Source organism: Xyrauchen texanus, chromosome 15, assembly GCF_025860055.1.
Source record: "Xyrauchen texanus isolate HMW12.3.18 chromosome 15, RBS_HiC_50CHRs, whole genome shotgun sequence".
Taxonomy (NCBI): domain Eukaryota; kingdom Metazoa; phylum Chordata; class Actinopteri; order Cypriniformes; family Catostomidae; genus Xyrauchen; species Xyrauchen texanus.
The window spans coordinates 43933934-43956376 of record NC_068290.1 but is presented as its reverse complement, the minus strand read 5'-3'; the positions used below and the strand labels follow the sequence as shown (position 1 = coordinate 43956376).

The 22443-nt window shown below is 41.0% G+C and overlaps 1 protein-coding gene across 1 annotated transcript in view; it reads left to right on the top strand.

The window, feature by feature from the left end:
* The window catches only part of LOC127655876 (rho guanine nucleotide exchange factor 2-like), a 143815-nt gene that overhangs the window by 47484 nt on the left and 73888 nt on the right, over positions 1-22443 (top strand). The gene's annotated exons all lie outside the window — the stretch shown is intronic.

Here is a 22443-nt window from a genome sequence, read left to right as displayed (position 1 = left end):
TTGCATATCTGACTCAATATGTTTAGGTTTTTGTCGTCTGAACAGGACAAAAACATTCGTAGGTGGTTTGGAATCTGATAAAAAAAATCTGATTTTTCATTATGCATTTCAGAATGGTCAGATGGGATTTTTACATGTTTTTTCGTCATTCAATGTGTGCGACAGGTTGTTTCATCGAGAAGAAATGTACTGCGTTCCAAACAGCTTAAATGTTGCCTTCACAGGGCATTTCGAAAGGAAACCAATAATGATGAAATACAGGACAGATTAGCTAATATGGGACTGTTTTAAACCTTAGCAGCAATAAAGATTGCCACCTCTCTAGGTTTTTAAGCCATTGTGACGCTTACAGGTTTGCACTCCATCAAGCTGTGTTTGTACACAAGAACGTGTTCTCATCTTGCGTTGTCTGCTCTCGGTAATTGTGGTTTGTTTTCTGTCTGTATAAATTGCATGTTGCCTATACAGTGAGTTGCGCTTACTGCCCCCTGGAGAAAACAGGTGGTTCAATTCAAGCTTGAATTGTTCAGATGGAAGTAATATTCCTTATTACAGTCAGGGGACATGATTAATTAAGTTAATTCCTTTTAACACGTAATTTTTTATATAATTAATCGCTCTGAATTAACGTTTTAAATCGATAGTCCTAATAATTACATTTGTAAGTGACTAGTTATGGACTAGTTTGGCATTATAATGTATTTATTAAGCCTTTATTGCATGGCTGATTTCTTATTCTTGCTTTATAGACCCTTTACATTTGTTTTTGTCATAACAATTAATTTATTCACAAAAAATAAATCATAGCTGCTATGATGTAAATGATAGGTTCTCAGTACTCTGTGTGACTGTGCAGCTTTTAAGGATGAAATACATGTAGAATGCGTATAGTATTTCAACACAGCAGGGAAGGTTAAGGTTAGGTGCAGGAGTAGGAGTTGCTGAAGGCTGTCTGTGGGACTCTAAATATACACAATAAACGCACTGCTGCGATGCCCCTATACTGTATGGTAGAATTTAATTAGTGGTGCAAATGGCAATTAACACTATTTGCACTTAGTGCAAATGAGTTACTGTTTTTCTATTGACACTAAGCAACAGAAGACTCTGCCTTTATTTATTTTATCCCTATAAGCTGCACACTCACACCGTGCAATGAGAACATATAAAGGATGTATCGTGCACCTTACTAGCTACTAAGATACTTGGTATCTTATGTTTTTACCTAATAAGTTCATTGTTAACTGTCACGGTCTCGCTCACCTGCACCGTGTTTCGTGTTGTCTGCACCGTGTTTCGTGTCGTCTGCCCCGTGTTTTCTGTTTCACCCGTCACTAGTCACTTTCCGTGTCATGCTCCCTTGTTGTCCGCCCGTGTTTTCTGTTTTACCGTTCACGCTCCCTGTCATGTCTTCCTTGTTGTCCGCCCGTGTTCCACTTTCTCTGTGAAAACTACACTTCCCTTCTTCCCGTCGTTTCCGGCACTGTCTGCGTGTTATTGTCCGCACCTGTCCATCATTTTGTCATTACCGTGTCTCTTTATTTAAACCCCGCTGTTTTCCCTTCCCGTTGTCATGCGTTGACGTTTCATGTTTTCGCTTATGTCGTTTATGACTCTCTCTCTGTTCGTGTTCCCTGCCAGTTTGTCTGTTCGTCCGAGGTTACCCTTCTGTCGTTTCAGGTTTACCCTACCCTCCGCGGATGTGCGTTGCCCAGTCACTTCTGCACTCCTCCTGTGTTCCAGCCTGTACTTTAGTTTCCTTTTCCCATCGTGGACCTTTTACTTTGTTCCTGAGTGTGTTTATTTTTTGTTCTTATCCAATAAAACCGCACTTGGTTCCTAACCACTCGTCTGCCTCCACCTGTCCCACGCAAGTCATAACAGTTAACAGTTCTAAAGATGCTATTAGGAAAGGGTAAGTAATCAGCAAACAAAAGCTTAATAAATAACTTATAATTCTAAAGAAGTCCATAACTTTCCCTTACACGTCCAGTTATTTGTCATTACGTCTAATTTCTGATCCCTAAAATAAAGTGTTACCGATAATTATTACATAGAAACATGCAGCACACTTAAATCTTATATCAACATAAGAAACACCACTATTTTCTGACATTAGTTGAGCGTGGTAAAATTAGCTGAGATGTGAAGAGCTCTCTGAAGAAATATTGTTGATCCTGTGACTCTAACAAGACTTTAACTGCCCTTTGTAAACAGATTTGTGATCAGTTTTCAAATCTTGTGTCAGAATCCAGTGACAGAAGCTTGAGTGACTCTAGAGTGAATTTAAACATGATGTAATTCCTGTTGTAAAGAGCAGGTTATTGAAGTTATTGGATGAACCTTTCCAAAGCAGAGAATAATGTTGATGTAGTTGAATAAATGATCGGTTTATTTTCATTGCTTTGTTAAATGACATGTCCTGTGCCTGTTTGATATTGTTAAAATGAATGGTAACCTACAAATTGTTAGCATTAGGAGTGATTTCAACCTGATCGTACTCTTACAATTAGTTTTGTTTATTTAACCGTACCCAATTTATTCAGGCTGATCAAGATGTTAAATGATATTATTGACTTGAACAAAACCAGTTAATTTAGAAGAAGCACATTTAGTAGGGATGCACCAAAATTTCAATGAGTCTTATGAAACGATAATTTTTAGTGAATCAAAATAGACAGAGACTGGGTTTCCCGATAACATTGCAAACTAAACTTTAACGATCATCTTAACCTACGTCACTCAATATTTTACGATGGAGTAACGCCTGTTTCCCAAACCAGCACATAGATCGCTCGTTATAAAGTAGAACTTAAGTGCTTCGTACGGGAGCTGTCCAGTCCTAATGTGCTGATCACTTTGGCCAGTATGTCCAGAGTTTGTCTTATCAACATGAAAATAATGTGGAAATGCTAACAAACATGAAAGTTGTTTGTAACCTTGTTGAGGCGCCAAAATGTATTAACTATTACAGAATATAATTTTAGAAATAATAATGAATTTAGTAAGACAGAGTTTCAGATGTATTGATGCTCAATCATTGAGATTAAAGTGATGCAATAAATGCATGTAACATGAATGCACGCAATGTGAATCATAAGCCTAAAGCTTTTTAGCTAGAAACTGAACAAATTCACACAGAACAGGATTTAAATGACGGACATCATTACTGAACTAATCATAGACCTTTCTAAATATTAATAGATCATCTAGAGTTCAAGGTACTGTGTACTTGTAGCCTTACTGCCATTATGCATTATGCAATTTCTTACTGCCTTGTAAAGAGACTATAGGTGAGCTGATTTGAACCAGCCATTGGAGGAAGAGAGAGAGAGAGAATCTCTCATTGCACACTCCCACTCTGATCTCCTCTAACCAAATTTGAATGATTTATTAGGCATATTAATTTAAGTTTTAAACTGCATGGTCGAATTACATCACTCAAGGTTTCTTAAATAATCTGTTTAATAAGAACCATATAGGCTAACAATTATGCTTATCAATGAAGGCTAATGTAACGCTATACTGTATTATGTGTCGGCCTGTGTGTGATAAGCCAGGGAAATGGCGTCGACAACCCAGTGGGCGAGTCTCTGCTTGGAGACAGCGTTCCCTTTCTGCTGTCCCCCAAAGCAGACGAAGAGCTGCTCAGAGCGTCTAGTGCTCTGTGTGTGGTCCAGATAAACACGTAAAGCATGTACTGGACACAGCAGTGAAAGGGCTGGGTCTGCCTCCTCCCGGGACAGCGCTTGCAGGTTCACCACCTGATCCCTGAAGGGTGTGGTAGGAACCTTGGGCACATAGCCCGGTCGCGGTCTTAGGATCACGAAAGTGTCTGCCGGACCGAACTGCAGGCGTCGCTAACAGAGAACGCATGCAGGTCCCCAACCCTCTTGATGGAAGTGAGCGCGATCAGCAGGGCGGTCTTGAGAGCGAGGGCCCTGAGTCCAACTGAGTTAAGCGGCTCGAAGGGGGGTCTCTGGAGTCCCGTAAGGATGACCGAGAGATCCCAGGAGGGGAACAGGTTAGGCCGGGAGGGAGTCATCCTCCGGGCACCTTTTAGGAACCTGACGATTAAGTCGTGCTTACCAAGAGACTTGTCGTCTACCGTGTCGTGGTGGGCTGCGATAGCGGCGACATACACCTTGAGGGTGGAGGCCAGCTGTGTGCCAACGTGTCTGCCCCGAGGGGAGCCTCTGTCCGGGCATACCAGAGCGGGCAGTGGGAGGTTTCTTGGGAGGCAAACAGGTCTACCTGAGCCTTGCCGAACCGGTCCCAAATCAGCTGGACCGACTGGGGGTGGAGCCTCCACTCTCCGCCAGGCAAGCTTTGTCTTGACAGCGCGTCCGCTATCACATTGAGGTTGCCGGGATGTGAGTGGCGCGCAGTGACTTGAGTCGCTGCTGACTCCAAAGGAGGAGACGACGGGTGAGCTGTGACATGTGGAGGGAGCGTACTCCGCCTTGGCGGTTTATGTAGGCTACGACCGTGGTGCTGTCTGTCCTGACTAGGACGTGTTTGTTCCGAATTAATGGGAGAAACGTCTGCAGGGCCAGAAAAACAGCCAGCAGCTCTAGGCAGTTGATGTGCCAGCGCAGCGGGCCTCGGTTCCACCGGCCTGCAGCTGCGCGCCTGTTGCACACGGCGCCCCAACCCAATTTGGAGGCGTCGGTTGTGACCAGAACGCATCGGGACACCTGCTGCAAAGGTACTCCTGCCCTTAGAAAGCAGAGGTCTGTCCAGGGTTTGAAGGTTTGGCGGCAGGCAGAAGTAACTTTCACGTTGTGTGTGCCACGGCGCCATGCTCGTCTCGGGACTCGAGTCCGGAGCCAGTGCTGAAGTGGTCTTATATGCATCAACCCCAGCGGCGCGTCCACCGCGGAGGATGCCATATGCCCCAGGAGCTGTTGGAAACATTTTAGTGGGACCACGGCGCCTGGCTTGAAGGAAGCGAGGCATTTCAGCACTGACTGAGCATGCTCATTGCAGAGACGTGCTGTCATTAAGACTGAGTCTAACTCCAGACCAAGAAAAGAGATGCTCTGGACCGGGGAGAGCTTGCTCTTTTCCCAGTTGACCTGAAGCCCCAAACGGCTGAGGTGGCTGAGCACCTGGTCTCTGTGTGCGCATAGTAACTCTCGGGAGTGGGCCAGTATGAGCCAGTCGTCGAGGTAATTGAGTATGCGTATGCCGGCTTCTCGGAGCGGGGCAAGAGCTGCCTCTGCGACTTTCGTGAAGACGCGAGGGGACAGAGACAGGCTGAAGGGGAGGACTTTGTACTGATACGCCTGGCCGTCGAACGCGAACCATAGGAAGGGTCGATGTCGAGGGCGAATTGAGACGTGGAAGTACGCGTCCTTCAGGTCTACCGCTGCGAACCAATCTAGATGCCGGACGCCAGATAGAATTTGTTTCTGGGTGAGCATTTTGAACAGGAGTTTGGACATGGTCCGATTGAAAACTCGCAGGTCCAAGATCGGTCGTAAGCCGCCGCCTTTCTTGGGTACAACAAAGTAAGGGCTGTAGAAACCCTTCTTTGTTTCGGTTGGAGGGACAGGCTTTAATAGAAGGGAGGCGATTTCTTCACGCAGGGAATGGGCATGTTGGCCGTGTACTGCGGAAAAATGTATGCCCACGAAGGGGGGCGGAGACCTGGCAAACTGAATAGCGTAACCGAGTCGAATGGTCCGGTGCAGCCATCGCGACGGGTTGGGCAGTGAAAGCCACGCCTCTAAGCACCGTGCAAGGGGCACCCTGGGGACGGGTTTTTTGGACGTACCCGGCAGGGCTTCGCAGCGGTGCGGAACAGGTAACGCGGCGTCGGGAGGCAACGTGGCGTCCCGAGGCTCTGGTGCTGAGAATAAAGTCAAAGCACTTACCTTGCTCCGCGCACCCGGCAGGGGGCGGGTTCGTGACTGAGGAGGAGGTCTGATGCTGGCGTCCTCTGGACTCGTCTGAACCGGCCGGCCGGGGGACAGATTGAAAACTCGCAGGTCCAAGATCGGTCGTAAGCCGCCGCCTTTCTTGGGTACAACAAAGTAAGGGCTGTAGAAACCCTTCTTTGTTTCGGTTGGAGGGACAGGCTTTAATAGAAGGGAGGCGATTTCTTCACGCAGGGAATGGGCATGTTGGCCGTGTACTGCGGAAAAATGTATGCCCACGAAGGGGGGCGGAGACCTGGCAAACTGAATAGCGCAACCGAGTCGAATGGTCCGGTGCAGCCATCGCGACGGGTTGGGCAGTGAAAGCCACGCCTCTAAGCACCGTGCAAGGGGCACCCTGGGGACGGGTTTTTTGGACGTACCCGGCGGGGCTTCGCAGCGGTGCGGAACAGGTAACGCGGCGTCGGGAGGCAACGTCTCTGGTGCTGAGAATAAAGTCAAAGCACTTACCTTGCTCCGCGCACCCGGCAGGGGGCGGGTTCGTGACTGAGGAGGAGGTCTGATGCTGGCGTCCTCTGGACTCGTCTGAACCGGCCGGCCGGGGCAGGGGGCGGGTTCGTGACTGAGGAGGAGGTCTGATGCTGGCGTCCTCTGGACTCGTCTGAACCGGCCGGCCGGGGGACAGATTGAAAACTCGCAGGTCCAAGATCGGTCGTAAGCCGCCGCCTTTCTTGGGTACAACAAAGTAAGGGCTGTAGAAACCCTTCTTTGTTTCGGTTGGAGGGACAGGCTTTAATAGAAGGGAGGCGATTTCTTCACGCAGGGAATGGGCATGTTGGCCGTGTACTGCGGAAAACTGTATGCCCACGAAGGGGGGCGGAGACCTGGCAAACTGAATAGCGTAACCGAGTCGAATGGTCCGGTGCAGCCATCGCGACGGGTTGGGCAGTGAAAGCCACGCCTCTAAGCACCATGCAAGGGGCACCCTGGGGACGGGTTTTTTGGACGTACCCGGCAGGGCTTCGCAGCGGTACGGAACAGGTAACGCGGCGTCGGGAGGCAACGTGGCGTCCCGAGGCTCTGGTGCTGATAATAAAGTCAAAGCACTTACCTTGCTCCGCGCACCCGGCAGGGGGCGGGTTCGTGACTGAGGAGGAGGTCTGATGCTGGCGTCCTCTGGACTCGTCTGAACCGGCCGGCCGGGGGACAGTCGTGAGGCTGACGGCGGGGACACTGCGTCCATGGAGCCGGGACTGTTGAGGCCTGAAAGCAGAGTGCCGTGAGAATGGCATTTGCGGGCCATGTGCCCCAGAGACAAAGGAAATAGCTCTTTTATTGAGAATTTGGGTACCGCAGCCCCTGTTAAGGGGTGCGGCAAATGAAAAAACAAAGGATTCTCCTCCCGGCCCTCCACCGGGGGACGGAGCGGTCTTACCGCTAACATCTTGGGCTCTGGGTGCGTTGTCTCAGGAGTGCCTGGGAGCCTTCCGGGTCCTCGAGGGGGTCCGTGAGACAGGGGGCGTGCGCTTCCCGCGGTTTGCTCGACGCTGGGGCTGAGAGCTGGGCCCGGGTCGAGGCGGAGCAGGAGCTTGTCTTCTGGCCGTGGGAGGATGCTCTCGGCGAGCAGACGGGGCATGGGCCGTGGCGGCAGGCTTGCGGCGAGGCATGTGAGAGATGGCCTCCGTCTGCTTCTTTACCGTGGAGAACTGCTAGGCAAAGTCCTCGATGGTGTCGCCGAAGAGGCCGAACTGGGAAACAGGGGCGTTGAGGAAGCGAGTCTTGTCGGCTTCACGCATCTCGACCATGTTCAGCCACAGTTGACGTTCCTGGACCACTAGCGTGGCCATCGCCTGCCCGATCGCTTGCGCTGTGACCTTCGTCGCTCTCAGGGCGAGGTCGGTCGCTGAGCGCAGGTCCTGCAGCGTGTCGGGATCAGGGCCACCCCCGTGCATGTTGCATAGTGCCTTGGCTTGGTGGACCTGCAGGAGAGCCATGGCATGCAGGGCGGAAGCGGCACGTCCGGTGGCGCTGTAGGCCTTCGCTATCAGCGAGGAGGTTGCTCTACAGGTCCAGGAAGTGAGTACGGGGCGACCTCGCCAGGTGGTAGGGGTTCCGGGGCATAGATGGATCGCAACCGCCCTATCCACCTGGGGAATCGCCGCGTACCCGTGGCGCACTCCGCCGTCGAGGGTGGTGAGGGCGGACGAGCCTGTGGCGGTGTGACGAGTGGAGAGGGGTGCTCTCCACGAAGACGTCAGCTCGTCATGCACTTCCGGGAAAAACGGAACCGGAGGGGTGGGGGGGGCAAGGCTGTGAGCGGCGCCCAGACCCCAGGAACCAGTCGTCCAGCCGTGATGGCTGTGGGGAGGATGGAGGGTTCCAGTCCAAGCCCACGCTGTTGGCTGCCCGGGAAATCATGTCGGTCATCTGGGCGTCGGCCTCAGCCTGGGCGTGCAGGCCCAAAAGCGGCAGCCCAGGGGAGTCCTCAGCATCAGATACCACGCCCTCCGATGCCGCGGCATCGCAAGAGGGTCGGCAGACTGGCTGTGAGGTGAGTCGCCGCCGCCTTCGAGCACGGACGGGAATCAACGAGCGTGCTGGGGTGCGGGTGGTCCGAGGGGGCATACCCGGCGGAGCTGCACCCGCTGCCATCCCCAAATCGCCTCCATCGCCAGCCGCATCGTCCTCAATCCCGTGGGAAGAAGGAGCAACACGGGGGGCGGCTGGAGTGGCTTGCTCACGGTTGTAAGCAAGCTGCGATCGCAACGTTGTCATGGTCATGTTCTCGCAGTGAGAACATGAACCATCCACAAACGCAGCCTCGGTGTGATCGCTACCCAGACACACGAGACAACGCCTGTGGCCATCTGAAGCGGAGAGCACTCTACCGCATCCAGGAACAACACAGGCGGAAAGGCATCTTTATAAAGACGCGTCCTTAAAAGGACGTTCAACGCCGCTGTGTTTTGCTCTTTTAGTGAAATTTACTCTTTTAATAAAAATCACTCTTTTGTGAAAAAAACTCGTGAGAGCTTTTTAAATCTGCACTGTCGATGCGCCCAGGGGCAGGAATGCACAGCCGTGCAAACAGGAGAAAGCCGCTGTTGTGCGCCGTAGAATCCAACAGCATGCAGCAGAGGGATAGTAGGAACTCGGTGTGTACACGCAGCAGTTGCAGACACGACCATCGGCTCCGAAGAAATTTTCTGAATGAACTCCCGTATTTGCGCCGCTTAAATACCCGTATGTCCGGGGGCCGGACATGCAAATACTGGTTGCCAACTCTCATTGGCCTTTTTTCATAGTTCAGAGGTGAATATCGGCGCTCAAGAGAGACCCCTAGTGTCGCTTCTCTGGCACAACATGGAGAGAGCGACAGAAGGGTAACAGACAGCACATCCAGTTTAGTCAAAAATTACTCTTATGAAATGGTTTGTTTAATAAATCTTTCATAAAGATTCACAAACTGTCTGAAACAACTATAATAATAGTGATTTAATAATAAAAATAAGATATGAACATTTTCAGAAATGTCATTAGTTGAATGTTTAGTTAAATAATTGATTCATTGTTATTAAATGTTAATAATGCAAAAGCACATTTACAAAAATGCATACTCATAATTACTGACACGCTTTACAAATGGGATGTTTACGTTTTTTCTCATCAGCAATGAGGTTGTCCTTCCCTCAAATATGTTCATGAGTGGATCATGATAGCTATAAACGAGTATTTGGAAGGAAGAGGTCTAAATAGACTACAAAATGCTTAAGTGTCGTGTTCTTGTGGATGTGACATGCAGTGCGATCCCGCCATGTTTCATGTCGGATGACTGTACCCGAAATGTATCCCTATTGACGGCCATTAAAAAACGATCATGAAGTCCAATTTATAATGATAATTTTCATGCTGTGATTTCATGCATATCTGTCAGGTAGTAGAGATATTGTATGTATGCCATTCCATATAAAACAACTTCATTTTTCCTTTCTTAACCCTGTAAAGCCATACATATGAAAGAATTGTTTCTTTCATACATAGTTTTTCATACACGCTACAGTGGAGTTTGACCATGACAATGTCTTCTACTTGGTCTTTAAATATGGGTTGAAATGTATTACTGATTTTTTCAATAAACAATCATATGTATTTTATGCACCAAACTATATAGACATTTAAAAAAGGGAAATTATAAAACTTTTTTCCACAGGGTCTCAGGAACTTAAGGTTAGATGACATCATAATAGCTCGTAATGTAAAATAATGACATCTTTATTATGACAGAGCAGGCTGCATATATGAAAATACACAGAAATATTACTTCACACTTTAAATATATCTTATAAAATGTATATGTCACAATTTTCAAAGCTCTGTGATTTTTTGTTTGTTTTTTGTGGTGGGCATGAATAGAATAAAATAGTGATCGAGAGACATACTTCAAAAGTCTGTTGTATCATATTTGATTCATGGATTTCAAAGGGGGGTTTTTAATCAAATAATTTACAAAATTATAACCAAGCACAAGTTGCTTATATTCAGCAAATACTCATTTTAAAATATTATTAACAATAAAATCATTACTGTCACTTTTACTTTATTAAAATAATTGTGCCATAAACTTGTGAAACTTACAAACCATAGCCGACAAACGTTGTGTATCATATTTGATACATGGTTAATTTATTTAATACAGGGTTAATATATGTTGCTGGTCTTATTGTGAATGATTCATCTGCTCATTATTACAAAGAAGAAAATTCTTTCATCAAAATGTAATCAGCTGATTTTTCAGCGTGTATTGGAAATACATCACATTACAGAAATAAAATGTGTTGTGAATGCCATTTCATGTTGACTTTAAGATGATAGGAGATAGGATTGTCTGTGAAAAAGTGGATAGACAGTTACTTTGGACTGATGGTGTTCATAACTGACAATGACAGTGTACATAACTGAGAAAAATATAAGAAGAAACATAAATATTTCAGTAAAATATAATCAAATGTTATGGGTCACGCAGATACTTCCGTAAATGCCCAATTATTGTTTATCATTGTAATTTTACAATATTGTAAAAGTACATGTATTGTCTTGTTAAATGTACATTTTCAGTGATAACTACAAGGTAAAACATTTACAATAAAAATAATTTATTTATTTCTAAAAAATATTTTTTAACAATATTTAACTGTAAAATGCAGTTAAATATTCTGCAGTATAAACTACTATGTGGTGAAGTTTTTGATTTTATTTAAAAAATTTCACCACATAGTAGTTTTTACTGCAGAATCTTATTTCCAGGAAATATTTACAAATATAAAAGTAGCATTTGTAGCAGCTGTTTAACTGGTTGACATTGACTCAACCATGACTTTGAATGAGATCTTGAAGGTGGCTTGAATCCAGAGGGGTGGAGGAACCCTAGCTGTCCTACATACCTGCAGTACAGAGCACTGAAAGCAGCCGTTTAGCCCACAGCTGCGGTGACATATTGATTCACATACGGGTAATTAATGAGTGATGGATCTTGGAGGTTTGAATGAATTATCATTGCTGATGATAACACACTGGAGGTGAGATGGAGGAGGGGAACTGAGAGAAACACACTTACACTCATTGTGTAAGGCTAGAGTTTCACATTTATTTTGTTCCCCTGAGCAGATTCTTCAGACTTTAATATCAATTTAGTGGTTTTATGCAAAATGTCATAAACGTTTGATCCCCTTGCCATTAAATTTCCTCACCTGCATCGCCCTGCACTACAAGGAAGTGTTTGTGGTTTAATCTGATGTAAGACTTCAGACTGACAATGTGTGGATTTAAGTCTATTGTTCCAGTGCAGCATGGGGGTCTTTTGTCTTTATGAAGAAAGCCCCCCTTCTGCCTTGTGCACAGCTGCTACCCACAATCCTTTGTGATGCCCGTAATCTGTGAGTGTGAGCATCAGGAGATCGAAGCTTTATAGAGATTAACACACAGTATGTTTGATTATAACACTGAAATGCACACAGGGCTCCAGACTGCGACTAAAATGGTCACAAATGCAACCAAATATAATTGATGTCGACAATAATTTAAAATCTAGTCACAATTGGTGACAGTCGGAATATGTGCTTTCATATGCGGTTTCGTCAGATATCATCTTGAGAGTTATTGAATACATCTTTAGAGCGCCAGCATGTCTTGTGCCGCTTTTCACCCTTTCTGTTGATGATATGAGCTCACTGGCTGAACGCAACAACAAACACACCGTGAGCCATGATTTCTGATTCCTGAACAAATTACTCTTTTCAAATGGCAAGAGCTAGTTTGAACTCAGGAGCTCTGGGCCTCATTTCCCAATAAAGACTGTTTTCTACAAGCGATTCTACGAACGTTCGTTATTTTTTAGGTTAATTTCCCAAAATTGCACTTAACGTGAATGAGCGAGGACACACTTTAAGTGCTGCTTAAGAGAGTCGCTGTCCATGAGACAGTGCTGAAATGTGACCGTATAGTGCTGCTCATCATTGTAACTTCATTATATTTGTGTGGAACTTTACAATTTGTCATTTATCTTGCTAATATTTGTTTAAAAATATTTTCTGAAATATTAGACATAATTAACTACATATTTACATATGTTTACAATTATTTTGTGCAAAATGTATTTCTTTTACACAATCTGCTTCCATAATCGGGTGTGCATGTGTAAAATTTTGTTTTCACAAATTTCCTCTCGATATGAAAGCTTCCAGGATTAGCAAAGACAGCGGCATTAATCCTTCTAATTACAAGCATTCATTGAATATTACGAGGTTCAACGTGTTATTATGCAGCACAAAGGAGATGTTTAGAAGATGCGCTTTATGGACATTCACCAATAAAGTGGAGGTCTGTTCTTTAATCCCAAAAATGATAATGGTGACAGCAACGCTTCATAATGCGGTGCTACACAACTTGAAGTGCTGGCGAGAGTGTCTTTGGGTGTCAGATTGGAAGAGCAGACAAGGTAGACAAGGATAATGAGCCAATATATACTGACGATATTCATGCAGTTATTGACTTTTTTCTTCTCTTTCTGATTTTAATTTATACAGTTGTCTGCATCAATCATGCTACCACTTTTCTGTTACCAACAATTCTAACTAGACCACACAAATAACTTTATTTTTTTACAAATTAATCTATTCATCCATTTATATAGACTATTTTATGCATTTCGTTATAACTATTATTATTATTAGACTTAATAATTATAATTAGTCTGTTAAAATAAAAAATAAATAAAACATAGGTTTCCTGATATTAAAGTTTTAGCATAAAATTTAGATATAAGTATTTAGATTATATCAAGTGTAATTTCACGTTTGTCCTGGAGGTGTTTGCATAAGTCGGTGTGCTTATGCTCTTTGCGCTGTACGAGTTCTCGTAAATCTATGAGCATTTTCAAGTACTACTTAAGTTTCTATGCTTTTGGGAAATGAGTTGCAAAACTAAGATGAATCGTTAGATGGATTCTACGATTTACTTAGGCTCGCGATGCTTTTGGGAAACAAGGCACAGGTTAGCAGTTTGAATTTGAGTCACCTTCTCAGCAAATCAGCCATCAGTGAGTTCACAACTGGGAGTGCAGAGATTTCAAAATAGTAGCCCCATCAGTATTTTGGTCTTGTTTATAATTAAAGTTTCCTTTTATGTACAAAATAATTTTTTTCCCTTCCTGGTTATTATTGATTGGGACTGGAGTAGCACAATAAACTGCTCCTGGGATTTCATTCAGTTTGCACTCTTGTAGTCTTTGTGTCTGAGGCATCTTGTCACAGTAAAAACAGACCAAGTTATTTGTGATGTGAAATTCTGAAAGGGGTGTGAAAACGTATGAGACAAAAGGGGAATGCAACTTTGTGCTCTCAAATATACAGTATACGGTCCTGGTACATTAGTACCATTAACATGTGTTCAAGTTAAAAATGTTTTATAAATAATTAATTCAATGAATTCGTAAACAGTCTCCAGAGTTCTTCATACGTGATAGTTTTTACGTTTTAGATGTTGTCAATACACCAACTTTTGATGGTGTATCACTTATTATGTTGAGCTTTGATGATAATTAATTTCCCCTTTAAAATGGTCAGAAAGACATGCGAGTAAATGGTGTGTTTAATATAAAAGGTTGTGAATTGTCAGTCAGCAGTATTGTGGATGTGTTTGTGTCAATGATGCATGCAGTGATACAGTGCAGCATTACACTGATTTCTGCATGAATGAAGATCAACTTCAGGTACAGCAGTGCTGTAGTGTCATCAGTGTAGGTCAGATGGCCATCTAGATGAACTACCAGCATCTAAACATCAATAAGGGTGTGCGACAATGTGAACTGTCAATATTATTGAGTGGCTAATCTTGCTGTGAAAGACATACATTGCTGGACACCAGTACATGCTGTGTTTTGAATGCTGGTGTCATGGTGTCCCCATCGACCTTCCCTTTTCAGCTGGGACAGATTGTCAAAGTCTTCACTAGTTTTGTGATAAGGTCTGAAAGAGAGTGGCTGGTTTTGTGATGTGACCAGTGAACAGAAGGTGGGCAGCAAAATAAAAGAAAAATGCTTAAATACTATAAAAGCAAATAATTTTAAGTATATGCATACTATTCATTCTAAAAAAAATTATAATAATTATCAGTGCCCCTTTAGTGTCTTAGTGCCTGCTGAGGTCTGTGTACGTCATGTGACATCAAACAGACAACAATTATTTTGGCCATTTTTAATCAAGTTTGTTTCAGTTTGAATCTTGTCAGTGAAATTACTGATGAACATTTTTGTTAATCTAACTTTTAATTTAAACAACACAAAAATCACAAGAAAAAAATTATGTTGCAAGATATTAACAATACACTGTTGTTGTTTTTTTTGTTTTTTTGTTCAGAAAAATCTAGAAAGAATTCATTGAAGTAGTCCAGTCATAGGATTTTGTGGATTTCTCCAACCTGTACAATGAACTTTACTAACGGGTTAATTATGTGACATTATTCAGCTATATCAACAACATATTCATCATATTACAACGTACATCTGCACAGACAATGAACAGGTGAACTTGAACTAGTCAGAATGTGTAAAAACATGCTACATGTAACATCATATCCAAAACTAAATGTCAGGATTTCACAACAGAGTAACTTGTAAAAAGTATTTTATATTAAAGTTTGGTCTGTTACAGATTGATTCTTTTTTTAGTTTTTTGTTTGCTATCATTTTGCATATTATTGTCAACTAAAATGTTATTTTTATCAACTAAAATTATATGCCATTTTAGTGAGAGTAAAATTGGCTAAAATAAATGAAATCTTGCCTAAATTTAAAGGTTATTTGAATGTCAAAAGACAACAATTCTGAAAACATTGTAAAACACTGTTAATAAATGTGTGCATTTGTTTATGTCTGAACCTGTAAAACACAAAATGGGAAACAAATGATAGAATGTGGGGCAATGAGATCTACTTTATCCTTTATCCAAAACTTTTATTGGAAAGAAACAGTGTAAGGAGGAGATGGACCACTCGAAAGCTGTATGAAATAACAAATTGCCTTTTTTAGAAGCATCACCTGCTTGTTTACACTGGTGCATTATCTTGACCAGCCTGAAAAATTGTTTATTAGCATGATTTGAGCTAAAGGAGCAACATTTATGATATTGTTGATTTTTTTGTTGATGTTAAATATGTTAAAGAAACATAATTTGACAGAATAGACATGAGCTGTACTTATTACTGAAAATATCAGATATCAGATAATATTATTAGTGTGTATGTGTGTGTTTGTGCAATTAGTCAGACAGAGAGAAGCATTCAGATCTCAGAGGTATCAGCCTGCGGCTGCTGTTCACCAGAACAAAGACATGACTGTTCTCAGGAGACACACACACACACACAACCACACTACACACTGACCCACCAGAGAAAAGTCAAGGCGCCAATATACTTCAAACAAAATCAAACGTCACATGACGTCAGAAAAATGTGGTCAGTTTTTGAGTTTGTTTTGGTAATTTCAAACAGCTTGCTACATGAACTCTCAGGATAACTTGGTACTGGCTATTACAGCCATTGATCAGCGGTTGTGACCTGGTGCTCCTCCTACTTTGACACCAACATATTTTTTAGGTTAATTTGTTCATTCAGTTGAGATCAGTAAACATAAACACACTGGAATACAGAGTTGTCACCCTTTTGTTCACCCATCTTTGTAGTCATTTAGAAACAAGAATATATATATATATATATATATATATATATATATATATATATATATATATATATAAATAACTTTTCAAGATCTTGAATCATGGTGGATTATTTTTAGAAAAATCATCATAACAATACATTAACAGATGGTAACCGGTGCACACTAAGACCATGTGCACCATGTTAAGCTGGCTCTACACTAGCTAATTTTTCCAATGATTTTCAGGTGTTAGCTTCATTAACATAATCACCAGCCAGGCAGAGGGAGACAGTGTGCCCATTAGCACCTCTCAGCAGGAGGTGTTAATCACTTGACCGTCAGGACTCCCTGCTGAGTTAATGGCTTCAAGCATTGAAAAAACACATACACTACATATGCTTTGTTTGAAAAAAATTATTCTGTCACTGAAAAGAACTGTCAAGATGACAAGATGATCGAAACTTTTTTTTTAATCACATTCAGCTGCATATCATCAGCAACACTGATTAAAGTTCATAGTGATTCTGCCATTCTGCTGAAAAAATGTAAAGCTGATGATGGATAAAAATAACCTTGATGGACATTTTACAGTTTTTGTGCATTTTAAAATATAACCTGAAAAAGGCACCATATTTAATTGTCAAGTTTGTCATACCTCTGACTGAAGAGGTCTCAGCAAAACAGTCTGCATGCGTGACACCTTCAGCCAAAACAAGCTTTTTTGTGATTAACACTTTTTATTGTAAAAAATATTTATTTTACATTTTTTGATTAACACTCATATAGAAAACAAAGAAAAGAAAAACATATATATAGAATCAACATTTAACCCCCACTATTTCCCCTCCCAATCCCCAACCCCACCCTGACCCTCAGCAACATCCCTGTGTTCACATATGATTATAGACACACATAAAAAATATTATTTAATAATCACAAAGATTTAATACGTATGTTCTCTCTCCACTGCCACTCCAAGAGAGCCCTCCAAAAGTGCCAAATAGCTGCCCCATTTCCCATCAAATGAATCCCAACTCCCCAGCCTTCTACATGATGCTTTCTCGAAAGCTAACACCCTCCCCATCTCCGTGCACCATTCTTGAAATGAGGGTGCTCCAGCCAACTTCCGTCCCCTTAAAGCAATTTGTCTGCCGATCATGACACTGATTAGAACCCAATTTTTTAAGTGTTTATCTCCTATATTAATGATCTCCCCATATCCTAAAATACAGAGTCTGAGGCAAAATGAAATTTGTGTGCCCAATACATCACACATGAAACTCTGAACCTTCAACCAAAATTCTTGGATCTTAACACACCACCAAAAACATGGGTTGCGTCTCCATCTTCTGATTGGCATTGCCAGCTGGTGGGTGTGTCTTTAAAACCAAGCCTATACAATCTAGACAGGGTCCAATAGAATCAATGTATTATCTTGAATTGCATAAGGCCCACCCTTAAATCTCTAGATGCAGACTTGACATTTTTTAGAATCCTAGCCCACACTCCCTCCTCCAATACGAAGTTTAAATCTTTCTCCCATAATTGTTTGAGAGAAGTGAAAGCTCCATCCCCCAGACTCTGAATTAGCATGGAGTAATACACTGATGCCTCATGACCTTTTCCAAAAGCAGTAATCACCTCTCACAGAGTATTTGCACTTTAGAGATGTGTGCTACTCCCAAAAATAGTATAGAGCAGGTGGAACAGCTGTAAATGCTGGAAATCTGGAAGTCTCAAAATGTTTAACCAAATTTTCAAACGATCTCAACACTCCATTCTCATATAGGTCACAGAGTGTAGTAACCCCCCTCACAATCCACTCTGACCATCTGAAAGGGGACTTATTAACCCTCTGGGGTCTGAGAGTGTTTTGGGCCCTGGAGAATTTTGACATGCCTTGACATTTGTGCTTTTTTTAGTTGCTTAAAAACATATTAATGGCTAAATTCTGATAACACTGTATTCAGCACAAACTGGGCTACAATAATATTTGAGCAACATGTATGTACAGGTTTGTATTTTTGAGAAAATAATGTTTATGCAGGGTTTTTGAAAAAACAAAAATATTAAGTAATTGAAATAACGGCAAATAACACATACTAAACATTTGTCCTCAAGCTTTTTGAGAACTGGATCTTGTAGCCTAGAGTTTTTGCTACAAAATTATGTGAAAACCATCCTGATCACTCATTCATAAAAAACAATATACTAATTTAACTTTTGTAAGGCAATTTTAGTGTTAGAAATGTCATATGCGAGGAGGTGTGAACTATCATGAATATTGAGGAGATTCACACCTGAGGAGACAAAAGACCCCTCCCCTGGGCCTTTCAATGAGGAATGTGACCGAAAGAGAATGAATATGAGGAGACAATGATCAAAATCAAGTTTTAAGTTAAAAGAAGTAATCTGACTATACATTTTCTTTACATGACTTTACTTAATTTTATACCTACACTACCATATAAAAGTTTTAGAAGAAGTCTCTTCTGCTCACCAAGACTGCATTTATTTGATCCAAAATACAGTAAAAACATTGTGTGAACTCTTTTTACTATTTAAAAGAACAGTTTTCTATTTGAATATGTTGTAAAATTCAATTCGTGATCTAAGCTGAATTTTCAGCATCATTACTGCAGTCTTCAGTGTCACATGATCCTTCAGATATCATTATAATATGCTGATTTTATAATATGGGCATATTTAAAGTGCATTTTACTCATTTACACCTGAACCCATATTTGCAAGCACAAGCTTTGTTGATGATAATGAGGCAGCATAAACACTAGATAAAATATATTCTAAACATTTATATTATTTTTATATCATATTTATATCATACAGCATACAATTTAAATACCTGCTTTAGCTGAAACAGCATTTAAATGTAACTAAAACTTGCTTATTAGGACATATTTCAAATGTCAATACTCTGAATCCTGACGGCAAGTCTGGAAACAGTCCCACTAGTAAAATATGTACATGTTTATATAAAATAGCATGTCAACTAATGAAAACTAAATGACTTACTCATCAAAAATGGTATCCTCGGCTGGATCAAGTCACTCTTCAAAATATAAATGTTCATCGGAGTCCCGCTTTTCTTCTGAGGAAAATGTTAACTCTTCCTTACTATCCTCGCCTGTGTATTGTTACAAACGCGCAGAAAAATGAATTAATTGTGTTTAAATCATACCTCACTGTCGGGGGCGTTTACCATTTGCCTTAATCTTCTCATTATATTAGCGTATGAATGGCGCGCTCTGCTGGTTGGTGTGATCACATTATCTATAATTAGATGAACCGGTAAAATATTTACATCGCTTTGTTTCATACAGATCACATTGCTGGAGAATATATATTTTTTAATTGTTTTATTTAAAAGTAGACATTTTACTAGAACAAATGAAAAAATAACAAATGAAATAAATATGCTGTATACTCAAGCAATAGAGAAAAAAATTATGTTTTCTAGGCATAAATATTACAAAAATGGATCTTAATTTAGGAAAATATTTTCTAAATTTATAAAAATAGCATGGAAATTAAGAAAACAACAAGCAGATCAAACAATATACAAAGTCAGGGATCCTATTACCAATACAGTACAAACCAAACAAGAGAACATTCAAGATGTTTTTGAAAGGTTTTATAAAAAATTATATTCAAAAATGCCTGAAGATAGACACAAGGAGATTGATAGTTTTTTAGATGCATTAAAGTTACCTACCCTTACTGATGAGCAAAATAAAACACTGATATCAGAAATAACCGCAAATGAAATAAAAGGGGCTATTACTAAATTAAAATCGAATAAATCCCCAGGACCGGATGGATTAACTGGGGAGTGGTACAGAGCATTCCAAAAGGAACTAATACCTATCTTGGTCCGTACTTTTAATTGTGTTTTAAAGAATGCGATAACTCCCCCATCTTGGAAGGATGCAGTTATATCTATTATTCCAAAAGAAGGCAAAATAAGTTAGAATGTGGATCGTATAGACCTTTATCGATATTAAATGTTGAATTATAGACTGTTCACATCAATTATGGCCAGAAGAATGGAAGAATTCCTGCCCAATCTAATAAATCAAGATCAATCAGGTTTTATTTGTCAGCGCCAGACACAGGACAATATTAAGCGTACATTGCAAGTTATGAATCATATCAGGAAAAATAAACTAAAATCAATAATTCTAAGTTTAGATGCTGAAAAAGCCTTTGATTCAGTTAGCAGGACCTACCTTTATAAGGTTCTATGCAAATTTGGCTTTCGTGAAGTTATAATCAGAAGTATACAGGCACTTTATGATACACCAACTGCAAAGATAAAGATTAATGGGTATTTACCAAAGTCATTTACATTGGAAAAAGGCACTAGGCAAGGATGTCCATGGTCCCCTCAGTTATATGCACTATACTTGGAACCCTTAGTACAAAGCATTAGACAGGATAAAACAATCCAAGGCAACAGTATAAAAGGAGTAGAACACAAAATAGCCTGCTATGCAGATGATATACTGATTTATCTTGGAGACCCAACCAAATCTTTACCCCAACTCATGAAAAAATTTCAGAATTCTGGCCTTCTCTCCGGATATAAATTAAATATTGATAAAACAGAAATAATTTCATATAATTATAATTCCCCTGTAAATATTAAAAATACATATTTGTTAAAATGGCATACAAAGTCATTTAAATATTTAGTTATCCTTTTGACGAAAAATGTAGAAAAATTACAAAGAAAGAATTTTGATTCACTAACTGTAAAAATCAGAGAAGATTTAGCCAAATGGAATCTAATTCCCTTTTTTTGTTTTAGCTCAAGGATTGAAGCAATTCAAATGAATGTATTGCCAAAATATCTTTACTTATTCCAATGTCTACCTGTAGAAACTACCGGAAAACAATTCACAGAATGGGATAAAATGCTTTCACGTTTTATTTGGAAAGGGAAAAAGCCCAGAGTACGCTTTAAAACATTGCAGCTCCCAAAGGATAAAGGAGGGTGGGCTCTTCCCTCATTAAAAGATTATTATACATCAGTGCAAATTAGGACAGTGGTATATTGGTGTGACCCACATTATAACGCTCCTTGGAAGGATATGGAAAGTTGTGCTACAAAGAATATTCCTGTACAAACAATATTAGCGGATACTAATTTGAGACAATATATAGATAAGCTAGAAGACCCATGGACAAATCTTACTTTAAATGTTTGGGCAACGGCAATAAAATAATTACATTTGTTGGAATACACTTCCATTTTTAAATGGATTGCTTATGATTCAGACTTCACTCCAAATCAGTCTGATAACCAGTGGTGGACGAAGTACACATACCATGTACTTGAGTTAAAGTAAAGATACTCAAGGTAAAATATTACTCAAGTAAAAGTAGAAGTGCTGCCTTTAAACATTCACTTGAGTAAAAGTACAAAAGTATTTGCCTTCAAATATACTTAAGTATCCAAGTGCTATGATTTTTTATGGCCATAATGTCCTATTATAATTTGTCACAAGACTCTTGCTAACTCAGTCTACATGAAGACTAATGTCACTCTTGGCACACCAATCTATTAATAAAATGACATTAATTAGTCATATATATATATTTGAATTGAATACATTTTTTGTGTGTTTAATTTTGGAGGGAAGGGGACTGTTCCCATAAGGTATAATACATTTACAGTATTTACTGTATATATTTTTCTCGAGTGTCTGTGGTCATAATTATTAACATCCTAATGTTATGATGCATTCACATAAACCTGCACAACGCCATTAAATATATATATATATTCTATGTTATGGGAGCAGCCAATTTCCCTCCAAAATTAAACACAAAAACGTATTAATGCAGTGTTTCTGCTACTCCCCAGAAAAAAAATGCTATTATATGCAAGTCATTTTAGTGTCAACATAATAAGCAATGTACATTATGCGTCAATATTTACCGATAATTGCTGCAATAATAGCTGCTGCTCTTTGCCCCGCTTAAAATCATTGGCAACGCAATTTGTTTGGAACTATTGAGAGCTACACGAATCACGTGAGCGCGGCGGCGACATCACTGTCGCAACCGTCTATGTTCGCAACTCTCATATTTAACGGCTCTGGGGTGCGTTTCCCGTACAACGACGTAACTTGCTGCTCCACTACCATAGTACGATGCACTGTTGAAGAAATCAACTTGCTAGTCACGACTGTTTACCAAAACCGTATTGTCGCAAATTGGTTGTTCAACCGTGTTGGTTAATGATGTCACACATGTGGTGGAGTAAAAACTACTTTTAATGAATCTGTTTGCGATCGAATTAATGCTAGATGTTTTGCTATAAATAAC